At 34.4% G+C, this 19220-nt stretch overlaps 1 non-coding gene across 1 annotated transcript; it reads right to left on the bottom strand.

Annotated features, from left to right (window-relative positions):
- Positions 1–10170: 10170 nt before the first annotated feature.
- LOC116279446 (U6 spliceosomal RNA) lies at positions 10171–10277 on the bottom strand. The gene has a single exon (XR_004188809.1). It is a non-coding gene; the product is annotated as a U6 spliceosomal RNA (small nuclear RNA).
- Between the last annotated feature and the right edge of the window lie 8943 nt (positions 10278–19220).

Below are 19220 nucleotides of genomic sequence, written 5' to 3'. Positions count from 1 at the left end.
ATTGACACCAACACTGAGATTATTCATATATTGGAATTATGTGACAAGGATTTTAAAGCAGTCATTATAAAAATGCTTTAAGAAGTAGTTAAAAATTATCTTGAAACAAATTTAAAAAACCAGAAATTTTTAGAAAATAAATACAAGCTTTTAAAAAAAGAAACAAATAGGAATTTTAGAACTGAAAAATTCAATAACCAAGTAAAACCCTCATTGGATGGTCTCAGATCCAGGATGAAATCAGTAAGCTTGAGGAAAGATAAAAGAGTTTACTCAACCTAGATCATCTTATTACCATTAAACAAATTTAATTTATAATTATAAAACTCCCACTCCCCCCAAAAAAACTCTCTGGACTTAGATGTTTACACTAGAGAAGTTAAAGAATTAACACAAAATGTACATAATGTCTTTTAATAAATAGGCGGGAACACGCCCCATCATTCTGAGGTGAATATTACCTGATACCAAAACCACACAAAAACAGTTCAAAAAAAGAAAACTGTAGACCAACATCTCTCATGAATGTAGATGCCAAAATTCTCAACAAAATACTAGCAAATTAAATCTATCAATATATAAAAAGGATTTTATACATTAACACCATGATCAAATGGAGTTGATTTCAGGTATGCAAATATGGCTCAGTATTTGAAAATCAAATCAATAAAGTTCATCATAACAATAGACTAAAGAAGAAAACTCATATAATGATATCAATTACTTCAGAAGAAACATTTGACAGAATTTCATGCCTATTCATAATAAAAATTTTTCAGCAAAGTAGCAATAAAGGAGAACTTGCTCAACTGATAAAGATCATTCATAGAAAACCTACAGCTGAAGTCATACTTGGTGGTAAAAGACTGCTCTACCTCTTGGGTTGAGAACAAGTCAATGATTTCTACTTTCACCACTCTTACTCAGCATAGAACTGGAAGCTCTAACCGGCAAAATAAGGCAAGTAAAAAGAAATAAAAGGCATACAAATTGGACAAAAAGAAATAAAACTATGTTTGTTTGCAGGTTACATGGCTATCTATGTAGAAACTCACTTTTTAATCTACAAAAAGAAAATTTCTTCAACTTACGAGTTCAGCAAGACTGTAGAATTCAAGGTAAAAATCAATAACATTTAAAATTGTCCCAAGGAAGATGAAATACTTAGTTATTAATATAACAATACATGCAGGAATCTATATGTTTTAAATTACAAAAGGCTGATTAAAAACTCAGAGCCCTTGATAACTAGAGATACTTACACTGTTCATGGATAGGAAGACTCTTTATAAAGATATCAGTGCTACCCAAATTGACCTAGAGTTTTAAGCCTTTCTGTCAAAATCCCAGCATTTTTTTCAGCCATCGACAAACTTATTCTAAAATTTATATAGAAAGACAAGCCCTAGAACAACTGAAACAGTTTTTCAAAAGAAGAAGAATGTGTGAGAAATCATTCTCGCTGCTCTTAAAACTTACTGTATACCTACAGTAATCAAGACAGTATAGTACTGATGGAAAGATAGACATATAGCTCAATGGAACAGAATAGAGAACCCAGAAAGGGACTCATCAAAAAATACAAAATCGATTTTTGGCAAAGATGAAAAAAATTCACTGAAGGAGAGAATTTTCAACAGAAATGGTGCTGTAGCAGTTGAACATACTTAGGCCCTTAAAAAAGTACCTTGTCCAAAACCTCATACCTTGTAGAGAAATAAACTGGAAATGAATCAAAAACTTAAATGTACCATGAATATGAAACTTAGGGGGGGGAAAAGTGACACTCTTCAGGACCTAGCACTAGTCAAGGAAATCTTAGACTGGACACCAAAAGCACTATTCATTTTTTAAAAATATGATAAATGAGTTCCTCCTCAAAATGTTAAAATTCCACTGTGTGAAAGCTCATGTGAAGAGAATGAGAAGAAAAGGTAAAAGCTGGGAGAAAATATTTGCAAATCACATGTTTTAAAAAGGAATCATTCCTAGAGCTTGCCAAGTACTCTCCAAAACAACATTTTAAAAAAACAGACAATCCAGTCGGTAAAATGAGTAAAAGACAGAACATTTTACCATAGAGGATATATGCATGACAAATAAGCATATGAACAGATACTCAACATCAGCTACGATTAGGAAAATGCAAATTAAAACCACAATGAGGTATCACTACAAACCTATAGGAATAGCAAAAAAAAAAAAAGATAATACTAAAGGATGTAGAGAAACCAGATTACTCATATATTGCTGTGGAAATGTAAAACATTCCAATCCTTTTACAAGATAGCTTGTCAGTTTCTTTTGAAAATAAAATGGATTTACCGTATAACCTGGCAGTTACCTTCCTGGGCGTTTATCCCAGAGAAACAAAAACTGTGTTCCCGGAGAAGCATGTTAATTAGTATTCATAGCACCATTATTCATCATAGCCCAAAACTGGAAACTACACAGATGCCCTTTAATGAGTGAATGTTTAAACAAGCTGTAATGCACATCTATACCATGGAATAGTACTTACCAAGAAAAGGAACGAACTATTGATACAGATAAAAACTTGGATGCACCTCAAATAAATTATGCTGAATAAAAACTACAATATCAAAAGTTTATTCTATGAGTCTATTTACCTAACACTCATGAAGGAAATACATTACAGAGATGCAAAACTGATTAGTGGTTGCCAGGGTTTAGGATGGGGAGAAAGCATGTTGTGGTAGTCATAGGACGCTACACGTGTGATTAAATTGCATAAAACTGTATATACACGCTCACAAATTAGTGCATCTGTAACTGGTAAAATCTGAATAAGCTCTGTGAATATTACCAATATCAAGTACCTGGTCTTGATATTATACTATAGTTATGTAAGATGTTAATGTTAGGAGAGGCTGGGAAAAGTATTCAGGAGACCACCCTGTACGTTTCTTTGCCTGAGAGTCTATAAGTATTCAAAATAAAAAGTTAAAAAAACCCTGATTGCACCATAAACTTCATAGTTACCTTTCCACAGTGAAGGTTCAGTAAACTATGAATTGCTTTGCTGTCTTTATTAAATCATAATAGAACATCTTTATATGGACTTATTATTTATCTGATGTCTATAGTCTCTCAGTCTTTCCAAAAAATGTTGTTCCATGTTATATTAGGAATTATTTACAAATCAAAATATTTTGATATAATGAAATAATATTTTGTTCTGATTTTTACACTCATGCTTTCATATCTATAAAAATGGTTTTCTCCATGAATTATTTCGCTTTAAAACAAATTCTCAATTTGTGATCTCTATTTTCTCATCTGCAAAGAAAAGTGGCTATAACTTTAAGGACCAGTCTTAGTCTGTTTAGGCTGCTATAAGAAAATATCACAATCTGGATACTTAACCACATATAGTTCTGGAGGCCAGAAGTCCAAGATAAGGGTGTTCATGACTGAGTTCTGGTGAAGGCCCTCTTCTGGGTTGCAAACTGGTTGCTTCTTGCTGTGCCCTTACATGGTAGAAGGGACCAATACCTCTTTTGTTTTTTTATTAGATCATTAATTCCATTCACAAAGAATGCCTTCTTGACCTAAAATTTCCCAAAGGTCTCACCTCCTAATAGCATCACTTTGGACATTAGGTTTTCATCATAATCTGGGAAGTATGAAAATATCAATCTGTATATGACAGGATATTTTCCAACTTCCATTGTGAGACATAACATTAGGAAGTATGGGTGGTGAGAGTTGAAGGAGGAAAAAGGTTTGAGGGAGAGAAATGAGTAGTTTAGAATTCTTGACTCCCAGGAAAGCAACCTAAATTATCTAAGGCAAAGTGTCCATACTCCATCTTTTCAAATATGAACATATTTCTCTTTCCCTGAAATATGAGTAATAGGTCAATCTGAAAACAAAACAAGAAGTTTACTGCTGAACTGTTACATTACTCTTTGACTGCAGTGGAAGAACTGAGAGTTTGCTAGGGGCTTGGCAGCTGGGTTCTTGCCAGCAAGCCATCTCTTGCTTGGTTGACAAAATTAAAAATGGTTATTGCCGTAGGAAGTAAAGGGTAGCCTGCAGTAAATGGCCTGAAGGAAGCTAAAATGCAGCCCTATAAAGTCAATAACATGGCAGAAAGAAGGTTATTTAATCAGGAAAGGAACTTTGGAAAGTCTTTTTGTTCAGAAGGTGTAGTAGTTGCAGTGACAAGTTATAAAGTAAACAAGCACACAAAAGTTTCAGGAGATACTTAATAAGTCACTGCTTATTTTCTACAGAGTTACTACAATATCCTAAAAGATAAGGACTCAGGCTTTTCTTTGCTTTAGTCTAAATAATATTTCCTTACATGTAATCATATATACACCCAAAATTAGAGATAGTATACTAAGTTCCCATCTGTGGTGCTTCATTTTGTAAGAGGATGCATGTGTCACCTTGACTAGCATCTTACACCAATCTATCTAATTTAAATAGGAACTTGAGATATAATTTTTAAGAAAAGTAAAACCAGAGTAAAGTATAAATCAAAGGTTTCCTGTCACTAGAGAAACTGTAGAAGTGTAGAAATTTGTTTCCATATGCGTATCCAGCCATGAGTGTAGATGGATGAAACACTGGGATGACCTAGTAAGGTAGCAGGTAGGAATGCAGGGACCAGCAAGTGAGAATTCCATTTGCAGTGAGGAGGGTTACTTACTGATTAATATGAAGTCTAGTTTGACAGACTGCATGTCAAAGAGACAGCAACCCATTGAAACATGTCCAGGAAAGCATCATGCAAGCTATATCATGGTGGGAAAATAAAGCCTCATGAAGAATCCAAAAAATAAACTAGAAGTTTCTTGACTATAATGGCTGACTTGTCCAGTTAGCTCTGTTGATGCCGGAGAGGCAATGGGTGAAAAACCAGTGTCACCCAGGCTGTACTGCTGTATCCTTGCTAGGGATACATTACATTATTCACAACTAATCTTGGCATTGTGTGCTACTGGCTAATGGGTAAGTAAAATCTGCAGCCATTCAATTATTTGGAAATTATATATCTGATAAGGGACTTACGTTTTAAATGTATGAAACACAACCAAATAATAAAAGACAAATAAATAACCCAATTTAAAAATGGGCGAAGGATATGAAAAGACATTTCTCCATGGAAAATAAACAAATGACCAATAAACACATGAAAAAATACTTAACACTATTAATCATCAAGGCATTGCAAGTTGAAAAGCACCAAACAGCAACAACAACAAAACAGTGAGGTACCACTTCACATTGACTAGAGTGCTATAATCAAAAATTTAGATAATAACAAGGGTTATGAGGATATAGAGAAATTGAAACCCTCATACATTACTGGTAAGGATATAAATGTGGAATCACTTTGGAAAACAGCATGGTATTTCCTTAAAATGTGAAATATATAGTTACTATATGACTCAGGAAGTCTACTCCTACAGATATAACCATGAGAAATGAAACACAAAAATATACTTGCATATAAATATATATAAGCAGTCTTTTCATAATAGTCAAAAGCTAGAAGCAAGTCAGATTTCCATCAACCAACAAATAGATACAGAAAATATGGTAATTCATATAATGGAATAATGTTTGGCCATAAAAAGGAATAAAGTACTAACACATGTTACAGTATGGATGGACCTTGAAAACATTAGCCTCAGCGGAAGAAGCCAGTCGTAGAAGACCATGTATCATATGATCCTATTCATATAAAATGTCCATAACAGAGAAATCTATGGAGACAGAAAGTAGATTAGTGGTTGCTCAGGACTGTGGTAAAGCAGGAGTGATGGGGGAATGGGAGAATGATAGCCAAAGCGTTTGGCTATGGCGTTCCTTTTGGAGGTGATGAAAATGAACTAAACTGTACTGTGGTGATAGTTGCACATATCTATGAATATACTAGAAAACATTGACTTGTATAATTTAAACAGGTAAATTGTAGGGTTTGCAGATTACATGTCAATAAAGGTACTCTGAAAATAAAAAAGAAGAGAAAGAGAGGAGAATGGAGGAGAGGAAGAAGAGAAGGAGAAAAGGAAGGAAAGAGAAGAAGTAGAAAACAAAAGAAAAATCTGCAGTTACTTAGTTAGTTCCTAGCATTTTCCACACTTGGTGCGAGGTGGGCCGTGGAGGGTGGGAAGAAAGGCACATACTGCCCACCTAGGCAGTGCATTAAAACATAGCAATGGTAAACAAGTAAAAGACCCCATTCTTTAGAAATTAAAATGACTTACTGGCAAAAGCTAATGTGATAATGCCCTTCATATCAGATAGTAAAAGACAGGAGAAGAATAGAATGTACCATATTTGATAAAGCATTAAACTCTAAATATGTAACAATATTTAGTATCAGAGACATGCAGTGCAGACAAATGTTGGATGCTACAGATCCATCATGATTCCACAAACAATTTCAGTCGATTATAATTCACTTGTAATGCTACAATAATTTTTTTGTTTTGATTCATTACAAGATGTGTTTCTGCACTCTCAATTAGGTTTTCAGTGAATATATAACAAAGTAAGGATTCTGAGACCAGAAATTGTTTTTTTAAAAATTAGATGAGTTAATTCCTAGTTAATTACAGTAGAGGTATAACAATTTATTGGGAGAGTAGATAATATACATGTATTGAAACATAATGAATACTTCTCTGAACTTCATTAGGCTTTCACACACTCATTTCTGTTTAATTATAACTATATCACCACCATTTATTGCTGAGTTGGAAACACTTTCAAATAATAGCCTGATTAATACTGAATTAAAGTACAATCCTATGGAAGTCCCTACATAAAAATGAATGAATTAACTAGGAATAAATTTGTCACTATAAGTACTAGAAGAGTTAAAATAATTATGTCATTATTTCAGTATAATATGCAGAAACATTTTAAAACTTGTACGCTCAAAACAAAAAGAGTATATTTAAAAAGTTAATTTTGCCATCCTACGTGGTTTCTCATACCAGTAAAGCACTTTGCCTTAGACCATTTGTCATTTGAGCTATTTTGTACTGAATTATCCTGGCCCCTAACTGAAAGATATTTCGAGAGTTATAGATGAAAATGAAACATAACTAATTTAAAGTGACTGGATTAAAAACATCCATCATCATAACAGAAACTACAATATGACATACTAGAAGAAAGTCTGAGTTCAATTTTCCCCATTCCAAAAATTATACATTTATAGGAGATCTATTTATGTGAGATACTAATTTTATGAGAAACACATGAATAAGAAAGTAATTGTAAATTGATGTGTTCCACTCTTTTTTTTTTTCCCAAAATATAGGATTTTTTGTATAAAGTAAACTTACTGTAGTGGCACAAACACACTGCTGATCTCCAGGTCTTACATTTTGAATGATAATTTTCCTTCCTTGGTTCAAGAAACCTTTTGGCTAATTGGCCAAAATTTGTAGTTATTTCATATATTTGAAAACAGGAGACTATAGCATGAATCTTTATCCTTTCTTTTTAATCTTTCCTAACAGCTCAGTACAGTGTTGGGCACATTGTATGTCTAAAAAAATTATCAGTCACTTAATTGATTAGACCCCAGTCATTAATAAGTGGGATTTGGAAATAGAATGGTGCAGTTGTAAACTCATGGCTGCAATGCCTGGAAGGTGACAAGTCCCTCGTCACTTGGAGCCTCTGCAGAGATCTGGGTGTCATGTTCAAGTGTAGATTTCCTCTATCCTCCTTGATCCCAAGCAATGGGACCGAGGTTCCACTTGGTCATCTCTCTCTCTTCTGAGGTGAATTTTCTTTCTTGTCCTCCTAGATAACATTCAGATTGCTGCCCTCGTTAACTTTCTGATTTGTACCTGAAAGTGACTATTGTTGAGACTCAGATTTCCTTAGGTCTAATCCTGCTTCCCTGAACTGGAATTCTATTTGAAGATTAACTGTACCTCTCAGAAGAGTTCCTTCTCCTGGCATCCTCTTTCTCTTGAAATGTCTACATAATATTAAGCCCAGGCTCAAAGTTGACAGCCATAGGCAAGGTTATTCCCTCTCCTGTCCTCTGCTAACCCTAACTGTACTCCTAAATTAAACCAAGAACATTTGAATACAATGTTGGCATATATGGTTGGGCATGATATTCTCAATTAGATCCTGAGGGCCTCAGGACTCATTCCTTGTGTGTGGTCACAAAGTGCTGTCAGACAATGTCAGGTGAGTTTGAATTGCATACAGAGGAGAAAAATATGAGTCAAAAACATATGGGAGGCTTAGAAAATATAAGGAACTAGAAGGGACAATTCTGAAAGTTTGCTTTTCCTATATGTTTGATAGAACTGAGTAAAATGAAAATCAAAGGAGAAAAGGATGTATAGTAAGCACTCAACAAATATTAAATGAATGAGTTAATAATGAATGACTGAGTGACCCTTATTGTCATTATGTGGATAATTCCTCAAAAGTGTAATTTAAAACAATTCTAAAATATAGTGTAAAGCAAAAATAATTGTTAGTAACATATGTGGACATTTGTCTTTCCCCTCTAACCTCCTCTCATTCTTGATTAAATGGATCTTCCTGCTAATATATATATATATATATATATAAATTTATTTTTATATTATGATATGTTTCTAGCTATTAGAATATTTTTCTTCTTCATATCTAAATAACAAATTGATGTTTGGGTGTGGGATTACATACCACTTAGTACTATGCAGACACTAGGAGATGCAGTAGAAGAGATGGAAGAAATGGATTCTAACACATCTAATGTTGTGCTACTGAAAAGTAGTTTTCTGTGTATTCTGAAGCATTTGTGGGTAAATTTGTTTGCATAGATACCTCCTTAAACTTTGCTATTTAGGTAGCTGGGAGGTCAGTAATCCTGCTTTTCCTCTTTGACAAAAAATAAAATGTAAGCATTCGGAACATAACGATTAGTCTGCTACCATCTAAATATTTCTAGGTCCTTTGCCTTTCCAAATTTCCAGAATTCCAAAATATACCTAGTAAATAATAGGTTTCACTTAACCATACCCCTTTGTCTATTTGATCTATAAATTATTTTTCATTCTACCACAGTGGGAAAATAAACCAATTCTAGAAAGAAGCAAAGGTTTAATCCTTGCAGTGTTGACCTGGGGCCTTAGAATTCAAATATTCTTTCTGTCAATCTGGTTCAGTGACCTGTGGAAAATTATTTAATCTTTTTAAAAACCCTTCCTGTAAAATGAAGATACTAGCACCTGTATTACAAGGGTGTTGTGGGAAATATATAATGCAGATAAAGAGCGCATTATGATTGCTGTGTAGTAGGTGCTCAATGATTATTGGTTATTATTTTTGTTATTCTTAATGGCTCTGAGGAACAGGCAGCTACTACAGTAATATGTTGCTAAAAAATGTATATGCTAGAAAACAGGTTTGGGTATATAAACCATATTTTATTTATCAAAATATAACTTTTATGACCTTTTATTTTGATGTAATTTCATATTCACAGTTAATTTGCAAGAATAGTAAAAGGATCCTTATTTATACTTTACCCAGATTCATCAGCTGTGTGTGTTTTGCCCCATTTGACTTATGAGTCTCTTTGTGTCTTTGTGTGTGAGGATACATATTTTTAGAAAATAATCATATATAATATATTTATTTATTATTAGTTATATGTAGTATTGATATAATAATTTAGAAAATAGTTGTATAATATGTATTTCCTAAACCTCTTCAGAATAAGTTTCCTGTAGTATGATGCATTATCCCAATAAGCTACAATGGCTACAATGTATATTTCCTAAGAATCTGAATGTTCTCATACAATTATCAAAATCAAGTGGCTTACCATTTATACAATTTTATTATCTAATTCTTAATTATATTCACATTTTATCTATTGTCCCTGTTATGTTCTTTGTAGTTGTTATATTTTCCCCCCAGTCTAAAAATTCTATAGTGGCCATTAATCTGGAACTGAACTTTAGCCTTTTTTTTTTTTAATTAAAGTATAGTCAGTTTACAATGTTGTGTCAATTTCTGATGTACAGCATAATGTTTCAGTCATATATATATATATATATTCCTTTCCATATTCTTTTTCACTAAACATGACTACAAGATATTGAATATAGTTCCCTGTGCTATACAGTAGAAACTTGTTGTTTATTTTATGTATAGTAGTTAAAAAATATGGACTGCTTCACAAATTTGCATGTCATCCTTGTGTAAGGGCCATGCTAATCTTCTCTGTATCATTCCAATTTTAGTATATGTGCTGCCGAAGCCAGCACCTATATATTTGGGTTCTGAATTTTTCTTATGATTAGATTAACATTATGCATGTTTGGCAAGATCATCACAGAAGTGATGATTCCCTGTTTAGTGTATCATATCACAGACTTACAATTACCAGGGACAGAGGAAGAGAGAGGGAAGGGATAAATTAGGAGTTAGAGATTTGCAGATACTAATTAAAAGTAGATAAGCAACAGGTTTATTCTCAAGTTATTTAAGCAACAGGTTTATTCAACAGGTTTATTCATACATATATATATATATATGAATATATATATATGGAGATTCATGATGTCAGTATGTCTCCTTATTGATTATATTAACTTTGTTCACTAGGGTAAGTTGGTATCTATCAAATTTTTTTACTTTACAATTACTGATTTTACTCCTACATTTAATATGTAATTTGTGGGGAAATAGTTGAGAACTCTTGTTTCTCACCAAACTTACCCCTATTGTTTTAGCATCCATTGGTGATTCTTGCCAAGATAAATGACAATTCTAATAATTGATTTTCTTATCTCTGTCATTCTTTGTACCTGTGCTGAAGAGCTTTCCATTCTCCTCCATGTAGTCATCTACTCATTTTACAGATTTATATCATTATGGACACATAGATTGTTATTTCATTCAAATTATAATCCATTACTCCCCGTGTTAATTTTGATTCTCAAGTTGTCTAGAATTTAGCTAGTGAGAATCTCTTCAAGCTAACTAGTGTGTTTTCTTGACACATTCTCACATTCTTCAAGCATTTCCTTTTTTTTCTGAATCAAAAAGATGTTTCTGCTTTATCTTGTACTTCTTCATTCCATCTCTGTAATCAGCATTTTTTCCAAGGAGACCAGGCTCCTTTAAAGGCAACATGGTTTTATAACCATGAACATTGCCACTGGAGCATTATTTCATCTAGGCTGTCTCCATGGCAGAGCTAGGAAGTTTCAGTGTGTGATGCAGATATAAGCATGTCCCTATATCTTCTTCTGTATCTACCTTTATATACTAAAACCATGAGCTGATACTGATACCTCCAATTCCAAACCAACACCATATAGTGCATTCTAAATATTCTCCCTTCATTATTTGTAAGTCCCTTCCCAAACTTTGAGAAACGTGGCTCCCATTATCCTTAGTATATGTGCTTATTCTCTCAGTCATGGAAAACACAAAAAGCAATTTCAGAATTGCTGCTCATATCACTGTGAAAAACAAACCTACTAATAACCATAGATTAGTATTTGTTTACAGTTATTTTTGTCTTTAGACTGATAGCATAAAAACAAATAAAAATTGAAAATAAGAGGCTTAATTTAATTCTCCTGATAAAAATAAGGACAGAAATTTACCCCTTCTCCCTTTTCTTAGAACATTTTCTTTTGTAAACTAGTAGCTGTTAATGTACATAAGTTTTTTTTTTTAAAGCTTCTTCCCAGTTTTACAATCCAGAAAAGTTTTTCTCAAGGAGCTAGAAATATAAAGAAAAAAAAAAGCCATCAAGGGAGTTACTTTTAAAATGTAAACAAACATTAGGGGAAATAAAGCCCTTTTCTGTGGAAGGGTAGAATCCTAACTTGAGCTGACACCTGGCTCCAAGTTGCAAACCTACCTCCTTTCATAAAGATAGGAGTTTATTTTTCTTTTGTGTAAGACCGATTAACTAACACAGATAGTTACCCCAATTTCCAGGTAAATTTAGAATGAACCATATGTGATAAATGGTGCTATCAATTCCTTTTTCTTGAGGATTAGTTAGTGCTTATCTGGAGAATATGTATGAGATGGGTGCTAGCTACTTGGTTATAGAAAAGAGTGATTCCTTCCTGTCTTTGCAATATCTTAGTGGACTGCCTGTGATGCATACCACATTCTAGTTTAATGCTTATTCAATAGTAAAACTCTTCTTCCCCCTACTACCTTCATGGAGGGTTTTCTGGGTTGAAAGATTTTGTTTTCAATTATCTTTCCCCAACAATAGTCAAAAATGTATTTGAAAGTTATTTGAGTTAATTCTTATTTCCTTTTACTGTGGTAATGTATTTATTTGAAGTACAATTAAGTTCATTTATTTGTTTGTCTTCTATTTTAGTTGTTTCTTTTCCTTGTAAATTTTTGAGAATGTAAAGCATCAGAGTTTCCCAAAGTCAATGCTATATGAAAAGTCTTATGCAAACAAATGTAGTCCTTTACTTCAAATCCTTCAACTTCATTTCTACCAGTGGAAGTTAACTAGTATCATTGATATCTGCTTTATGCTTCTTAGGTTTCTCTTTGCACAAATAAGCAAAAGCATGCATATTTTCTTATTTCCCTTTCTTTCTTACACAAAAAAACTAACATACTACATGTGCTCTTTTGTACTCTGCTTTTTGAACTTCATTCATAGAGGAGAGCACTCCATATCTGTTCATTAAGATCTCCCCCATTTTTTCTTATGATAGCATTATACCAACAATGTGTGAACATGCTGTATTTGCTCTAACCAATATTCCATAGATGGACATTTAAGTTGTCTACAGTATTTTGCAATTGCCAGCCATTCAAGGAAAAACAACCTTGTGCATATGCATTTTCATATTGTTGGCATTGTATCTTCATAGTAAATTCCTGGAAGTGGGATTGCTGTGTCAAAAATTAAACACATGTAGTTTTATTTAGATATTACAAAACTCCTTCCCATAATGGTTGAATCAGTTTGCATTCTCACAGTCAATGTATGAATCTGCCTATTTTCCCACAGCCTTAACAACATAATGTATTATTAAACTTCTAAATTTACATCAAATATGATAGTTTAGAAAGAGTATTTTGGTATAGTTTTAAATTGCAATTTTCTTTTAAAGAGTAACATCTAGACATAGGTGTAAGGGCTCTTCCTATGTATTTTATATACATTGCCTGTTTATGTCTGTTGCCTGTTTTTCTATTTAGGTTGCTCTTTTCCTTAGTCCTTTATCTGTGTTAAGTACTGTGAATGTTATTTTCCAGGATGTCATTTGTCTTTTGACATTGCTTAAGATGTGTTGCAAATCGGGGTCCTCATGAAGCAGATAAAGATTGAGGTAGAAATTAGCATGTAGGATGCTTTTTAAAGAGTTCTTCTGAGAGCACCTTCAGTGGAGGGGAAGGAGACCTACATATCTCTCACTGTGGATCATTTTAGGTATTTCAGAAATCAATGAAAGCAATCATCAATAACAACAACAGAAGGAAACTGAGTATTTTCTCCCACCACGCCTCCATCCTTTATCACGGCTATATTTAAGTAAGTGTCAAAAACAGTTGGAAGGTCAAGGTAAATCTAAAGCTATCTAAGATAAATTAATAATTTCATCAGAACATTTTGGATGGTCTTACCTCACAGGCAAATAAAAAGGACTAAAACAATCGAGAAAAATAAATACACTTAGGGAGAAAGGAAAAGTCTTATATTTTTGATAGGTTCTTGAAAATTTTCAAAGTTTAAGAAGCTGAATTGATGAGCTGAACGTTCTAAATCTCTACTATTTCTCTCCATCTCCAGTCAATTTATGTTACTTTATCTCCAGGAAGGTTTCAGAAAGAAAGGTTTCAGTTACACTTCGTAGGTAATAAACTGCCTAAAAACAGAGTTGTCCTTTCCTTTTGACACTCTTATACTGATTCTACTATGACACAGAAGTCCTGATTATCACAGAGGCAGTAAATTATTGTGGGATTTACTCATGTACTTATAGTTTGGGAATAACAATAGGATTAGCTGAATAGAAAGAAAGGCTTCCTTAAAAACACTCAAAGACCTTGAAACACCCAGAATTAATCCAGAATTAAATTAAATGGACAGAATTAAATGGCCATTATCATTAACCCTTATCAACTCATTTGTCTAAATATCTGCAAGCAGACCTGAAGTCTTTGCTAGGATCTGAGATTTGAGGGGAAGATGGGGAAGGTGATCCTTTAACAGCATCATTAGTATTTCCCAAGCACATACACCTGCAGCGTCCATTCTGGGAGAATTGACTTAAGGGCTTGGTATAAACACGATACTTCAGAGCAAGACTACCTTGGAAATACCTTTCACTTAGTTTTTTTTTTTCCCATTATAATACATAATTACTTTATTCTTATAAATAAAGGAAACTGAAATCAGTTAACCTCCTCCCTACCCTCAGTTTTGGTTTTCCTACTTCTCTTCTGTAAAGTTATCACATTGGGTGTATCCTTCCAAACCTCCTTGTTTACGCTAAACACACTCACATATATGTCCACCCCAGTATTCTTTCTATTATCCAGGTGACCTAAAGAAAGATCTGCCTGGGGCAATTCAGATTATGCACCCAGCCACATCCCTTGTTTTAGTCAAGTTCATTTAAGTGAAATATAACACACAACTCAACGTAGAAGGTAACAAGCTACGGGGAGATGCTCTGTAGTTTGCAGTGTGAGAGTGTGGAAAGAGTGTTATGCTTCCTCTTCCCAAGATAAGAGTGGTTGAGGTGGAAAGGAGGGAGGTTGACATATGTAATTCTTTCCTCCTCTTTCTGTTTCCCTATCTTTACAAAGTTCTAGTAAGACAGCCTTCAGAAAGTCAAGCTACCTTCAATTTGGAACATCATGGGGATAATAAAGCTTCCAAAATAGATGATATATGGCAATGTTTTCTGTCCCTTTGGACACTTGGTGTTACTATAATTATTATTACTACTGTTATTTTTATCATTATTACTACAGGAGTGCTATTCTCTAAGACAGACCACTCTCAATCCTGTTAAATTCCAAATTCACTCTAAAAGAATATCTTTTAGTAAAATACTTGACCCCAGTGCTACATTATAAAATCACTAGGCCCTGCATATATAGCCAAACGCATAGAGGATTAGCTAGTGATTGAATTTCTCTTGGAGATTGTGGGTGCACATACTTCAGGTAATAGTACAGGAGAAACAGAAATGTCATATTATTTGAGTTAAGACTATGAAACCTGATCCTATCTCATGGGCACAGAAGCCTCAGAAGTACATCTCCCAGCTTTGAACTTTTATTAGGGTCCTCTGAAGTGACATTTGAGACCTTGGTAAAATGTCCCCCTATCACCTTAGCTTCTTTTGTTCAGATTTTCTGCACTGGATAATTAAATCTATCTTGTATTTTATTCAGAAGAAAAAGAAAATGGATAAAGTCATTTCCAAAAGGATCAAGTGCTCAAGGGCAGAAGAAGTTACCTGAATTCACAGAGGGGTTGGCACGGCCCTCTTTTGTTGTTTCAGTTGGCCTGAAACAACACAGATGGGTTGTGTTTGAGGTGATAAAATACTTGGGAAGGTGAAGTGACTCCCAGGGAGAGAAGCTGGCAATAGCAAATAAGGCATTAAATTGGCAAAGGAAGTGAAAATTAAAAGACACAAACTAACTGGAGCCACTGAGTGTATACAACTCCCCCAGCGCCCAGCAATTTTAGATGACTTAAAAGGTTTTAACAGTTTACAAAAAGAGGCAAATGTACTTACATGGATCAGTACTTAAATGATTTTTGCTTTACTCTCTTTAGTTTATTTTATTAAAAATAATTTTATATGCATCCCCTCAATTTATATAAAACAAAAACAAGTTACTACCATAACAAAAGAAACACCAAACAAGGGTAGTCAAGATGCAATGCATTTTTAAATTGAACTTTACTTGGAGATAATTGTATGGATTAAAGTAGAGATTGTATAGATTCAAATATAGGTTCACATAGTAAGAAATAATCTAAGAGATACTGCATGTTTTTTACCACTTTCCCCCTATGGTTTGATATCTTGCAAAGTTATAGTACAATATTATACTTTGTTGATATTTGTACAGTGAAGATAGAGAAGAATTCCATCACAACAAAGATCCCTGGCAATGCAATGCTTTTTAAATCCCCAGATCAACAGATCTTACAAGTATTGGCTTAACACATTAAATGAAAAGCATGGTACTAGGAACCAAAACAGGTGCATACATACGTAAGGATATATTGACTATTTTCAAGCAAATGAGAATATGGTTGGGTAAGAAGAATGTAAATTTGTAGAGTTAACAATATCTGGCACCAAGAGTTAGGTTGGGAATTAATATTTCTTACAAGCAATCTAACCATGTTTGGTTTAATAACACTGTATTTTTTCTAATCACAGACACTTTGATGCAATTTCTTGATCTTACCACAGACATCAAAGGAAGGTTTTTACACCACTACGTCACCACTACTACCTGGCAGCAGATAGTTTTAAGATTTCACAGACTTTTAGTATGACTTTAAGAAAAGGTTTAATGCCTCTCTGACTTTAAGAAAGGTTTAATGATGAAAAAAATGCCTTGGAGTCTATGAAAGTGAGTAATAATGTCTTACAAAATTATTAAACCCTTATAAGCCTTTTAAGTCAGGAACTGAACCAAGCAGGGTATCTACACTATCTCAATGTTGTACCCCAGATTCATTGTCTCATTTGATTTGTCTTAATCATGTTGTTCATGTTGTCTCTCATCTAATTATTGGAGTTTGGGAATGAATCCTCCACCAAGCCACAGAAATGGTCTTGGAATGCATTTTCCTAATACACGCCCTGTCCTTTCACCTCTTTCCCCCAGACATTTCTTCCACTGTGTATAAATCATTTCTCCTAAAATTCACATTCATACACATCTCCTCAGACCAACTTTTTAAGCTAGTTTCTAAAAGTTTAATTCCCTAGACTATTGCTTCTGTTCCAGTGTAACTTTAAAGCTGCTCATCCATTCTAAACTTTGCTCTGTTCGTGGAATATAGCCTTAGGGGCAAGTTGTGCTATTTCTATAAGTCGAACTCTGTCCTTCAACAAAAGTCAATAGGCGCTGTCTGCAGACACCTCAGGACACACTTCAGCAAGCTAAATTTGCCTTATCGGTTGCTGTGACGCTAGTTTGTAAACCATGGTTTTTACAAAAGTGGATTATTAAAAAAGAGCAGAAGTAAGGAGTAAAAACAGTCAATAGTTTCCTTCAGTCACCCAAGAGAGGGCCAAGGTGGTATGCTCCGAGGGTTGCCAGAAGGATTTCCAGGGGGAAAACAATTGTTTCCCTAGACGACAGCAAATGCCCGAGGGCATTTGATTAGAGAATTGAAGTGGACATTACCAGTGTTCACCAAGGCGCCTTTCCTTGATGGACGATTGCCAGTTAAAATACAAGATGCTCAGTTAAATTTGAATTTCAGATAGACGATTTTTAGTATATGTCAGTTATTTTTGTCCATCTGAAATACAAATTCCACTGAATATCCCTTGTGTACACACACATATATGTCCAACCTAGCAACTCTGTCCTGGGAACGACAGTGATAGGCTCTCCAGCCCCAGAAACCAGCAGAGCAGGTTACCAGTGCTGGTCAGTAAAATGTGAATAGGAACAGTGTGTTGACTCAGACTGAGGTTGTGAAAGTCCCTACACAGTTTTCCAGTCTCCCTCTTCCTCTTTTGTGACCAGTGCAGAGTTTTCATGACATTCCTGATCCTGGATAATGCGAGAAGTAATGCTGTTTAACTGTTGTGCTCTCCTTGCACGCCTTAAAAAAGTAACAGATCCTCAGGGGATTGAAAAAGGTCCAGCTTGTCTAACTTTTGTTTACATTTGTCTGTCTTATCCATATTGTCTTCAGTTTTCTTTTCTGAATCCCCGCTATAGGCCCTGACCCACAGGTCCAATGTTGTTTTCTCAGTTTAGACCATCACAGGTGTCCTAGCTCAGTCCCAGAGAAACAGGGAAAGAGTGACAAATTAAAATTGATAGATCCTATTTACAGTGTCCATCAAATCCGGAGAGGCCCTCTCCTCAGACTGATGTAAATTAACTTTGTTTATCAAGTATGTTTAATATAAAGTTATGATGTAAAATTTCAATCAATGAATACTTTAGATATAGGGCGAAAACAGTATAAAATAAACAGAAGGAACATGAGCCATACTTGGCATAGAATACATCTTGCTTTTTTTAAACTAAATACCTGATTGAATGAATGAATCAGCAAATGAAAAAATGCAATAAAAAGGCGCACTTCTTAGGATTAGCCTTTTCAGGTCTGATTTCTTATGTCCATTACAAGAAAAAATATTAGCCTAATACTACATAGTTGTCCTTTTCTCACCTGCTGCAGAACAAGGGGGTACAATTATGAAATAGTAATAATTTTAAATTAACAATTAAGAATAACACTATGTCCTAAACTCTCCCTTTATGAGGGGTGAATAGAAATTTTGTGAGCTTTGGAGATCGTCGCCACTGCAGAGAAGTAGGTTGTTTTATAGTTGGAATTGCATCAGTTTGGGGGACAGTATTTTCTCTCACCCTCAGTGTCAGGACTTGAAGCATGACCCACTCTTGCAAAACTGATGTGGCTTGGTGGTTAATGCAGGGATACAGTACACACCTTTTCTAGAAAGGGATTTCTGAGAATTAGGCTTTACATTCCAGCCTAAATATCACATCTCTGAGTTAAAAGTGCACATGTAGAATGAAGCAAAGCCAGTAGATAAAAGTAAGATTAAAAAAAAAAAATCAGCATGTGAGAGCCAGACTCCCAAACCTAGTAGAAGAACAGAGGGAAGCCACGGAGCCACGATCAAGCCAGGAACCAGAACAAGCTTGGACTAAGAAGGCTCAGCTGGGAGTAAGGTCTCTGGTTTCCTGTGCTGGTGGTTTTTGCCAATCTGACCCTACCTCCTAGTTGATTCCTTAGGCATGTAGCGGCATGCTTTCTTGATGCGCTCTGAAAGAAGAGAGGTATATATTTTTTAAAAAGATGGGCATGGTAGAGCTATACCATTGGGCAATGTTTATATTCCAAACATAAAACATACATTGAGTTCAGTTATATGATGGCTTACATGGGCCCAGACATGTTTGTTGTCACGGGCTTCTTCCTCCATGGAAAAAAATAAAAATTATATTTTATAATC

This window comes from Vicugna pacos, chromosome 15 (genome assembly GCF_048564905.1).
Source record: "Vicugna pacos chromosome 15, VicPac4, whole genome shotgun sequence".
NCBI classification, from domain to species: domain Eukaryota; kingdom Metazoa; phylum Chordata; class Mammalia; order Artiodactyla; family Camelidae; genus Vicugna; species Vicugna pacos.
The sequence above is the reverse complement of the archived record's forward strand: the minus strand, read 5'-3'. Positions and strand labels throughout refer to the sequence as shown.